The 2,500-nt window shown below is 38.8% G+C and overlaps 1 protein-coding gene across 3 annotated transcripts in view; it reads right to left on the bottom strand.

Moving 5' to 3' along the window:
• Positions 1-2,500, bottom strand: part of LOC135093975 (RNA-binding protein Musashi homolog Rbp6-like) — a 173,379-nt gene that overhangs the window by 41,519 nt on the left and 129,360 nt on the right. The gene's annotated exons all lie outside the window — the stretch shown is intronic.

The following is a 2,500-nucleotide window of genomic DNA, read 5'->3' as shown; positions in this document are numbered from 1 at the left end:
AGTGAAGATACAGGAAAAAAATTATAACTTTGAAAATATTGGTATGAAAATGATAGTGATGAATAATGATGAAGCCAAAACCTGCAAAGATAGTGAAGGAACATGAGAGAAAATGATGAAAGTGAAGATACAGAAAAAAAAAATTATAACTGAAAATATTGGTATGAAAATGATGGAGATGAATAATGATGAAGCCAAAACCTGCAAAGATAGTGAAGGAACATGAGCGAAAATGATGAAAGTGAAGATACAGGAAAAAAATTATAACTATGAAAATATTGGTATGAAAACGATAGTGATGAATAATGATGAAGCCAAAACCTGCAAAGAAAATGAGGGAACATAAGCGAAAGTGAAAGAAAATGACGAACATGAGAAATCACGAAAATAATACGAATAACAAAACATTAAAGGAAAAATAAAGAAAAATCACCAAAACCAGCAAGGAAAATGGACAAACATAAGCGAACATGAATGAAAATGACAACACAGTAAAAACAAAACAAAAAAAAAAAAAAAAAAAAAAAAAAAAAAAAAAAAAAATGACGAGAAAATGACAAGAGAAACTGACAAGAAGGAAAATAATAATGAATGAGAGGACAATAGTGATGAGGAGAGTGAATGAAAGTGGCGATGAATATGATAATGAAGTGAAAGGAAGGTCTCTCTCTCTCTCTCTCTCTCTCTCTCTCTCTCTCTCTCTCTCTTGTTCACCACGATAATATGGAAGAAAACGAGAGAGAGAGAGAGAGAGAGAGAGAGAGAGAGAGAGAGAGAGAGAGAGAGAGAGAGAGAGAGAGAGAGAGAGAGAGAGAGAGAGAGAGAGAGAGAGAGAGAGAGAGTCTTTTCTCCCTCCACTAAATGAAATCGAATCTCTCTGAAAAGACTCATCAAACCCTGAAATAGTTGGCGGTTCTGTCCTTCTACTGGAGGAGGAGGAGGAGGAGGAGGAGGAGGAGGAGGAGGAGGAGGAGGAGGAGGAGGAGGAGGAAAGAGAGACAAGGAGGAAAATGAGTGTGTGAGACAGGGAAAAGAATGAGAGAGAGAGAGAGAGAGAGAGAGAGAGAGAGAGAGAGAGAGAGAGAGAGAGAGAGAGAGAGAGAGAGAGAGAGAGAGAGAGAGAGAGAGAGAGAGAGAGAGAGAGAGAATGTGATTTTTAAAGAGGAAAAGGGTGAAGGGAAAGAAATTAAAGGAGAACAAGGAAAAACTGAAGAAGAAGAAGAAGAAGAAGAAGAAGAAGAAGAAGAAGAAGAAGAAGAAGAAAAAATACGAAGAAATGAGAAATATGAGAAAAAAAGGAGATAGGGAGAAGTGAGGGGAATGGGAAGGGGGGAAGTGAGGGGAAGAGGGAAGAGGAGGTGAGGGGAAGGGAAGGAAGTACACGTATGAGCAATTAACAAGGGTAGGCCAGGTGGTTGGGTAACAAGCGAGCCGCCATCTTGTTCCTAACGATAACAATTATAAGTTTAGTGTTGTTGTTGTTGTTGTTGTTGTTGTTGTGGTGGTGGTGACTTGTAGTAGTAGTAGTAGTAGTAGTAGTAATAGGGAGGAGGAGGAGGAGGAGGAGGAGGAGGAGGAGGAGGAGGAGGAGGAGGAGGAGGAGGAGGAGGAGGAGGAGGAGAAAGCAAAGAAAACGAAAATAAAAAACGAGAAAAAACAGCAAAGAGAAAAAAAAAGGAAAACAAAAACAGGGCAGGAAAAAAAGGAAAAAAAAAAAAAAAGAAAACAGGAAAAATATAAACAAACTTTCCCTGTCCAAACAAACCCAAACACAACGAAGGAAAACAAAATGGGGGAAAAAAAAAGAGGAGGAAAAAGAGGAAATGTGTTTGTGTGCTTGTGTACCTGTCTGTCTGTCTGTCTGTATGTATATATGTATGTCTGTATGTCTGTCTGTCTGTCTGTCTGTGTGTATGAATGTATAGAAGGATAAAAATGCATAAATGGATTAAAAAATATATACGAAAGGTAAACAAACAAACAAATAAACAATGAAAAAGAGAACAAACAAAAACAAAACAGAGAAACACACACACACACACACACAGACAAACAAACAAACAAACAAACAAACAAACAGCCACCACCATCAGTGCCCCGGCTTGTCATCAATCACAATAATAATAATAATAAAATCCCTCTAATTACTGTCCACCGTCATTACTGCCAATTAACGCACGCACACACACACACACACACACATTCACACACACATACACACACACACACACACACAGATAGAGATAGATAGATAGATAGATAGATAGATAGATAGAGAGAGAGAGAGAGAGAGAGAGAGAGAGAGAGAGAGAGAGAGAGAGAGAGAGAGAGAGAGAGAGAGAGAGAGAGAGAGAGAGAGAGAGAGAGAGAGAGAGAGAGAGTAATAACACGCATTAAACTGATTTCGCATGCAATATTTGAGAGAGAGAGAGAGAGAGAGAGAGAGAGAGAGAGAGAGAGAGAGAGAGAGAGAGAGAGAGAGAGAGAGAGAGAGAGAGAG

The sequence above is a fragment of the Scylla paramamosain genome, chromosome 44 (genome assembly GCF_035594125.1).
Source record: "Scylla paramamosain isolate STU-SP2022 chromosome 44, ASM3559412v1, whole genome shotgun sequence".
NCBI lineage: Eukaryota > Metazoa > Arthropoda > Malacostraca > Decapoda > Portunidae > Scylla > Scylla paramamosain.
Note: the sequence above shows the minus strand (reverse complement) of the source record. Positions and strands in the feature narration are given on the sequence as shown.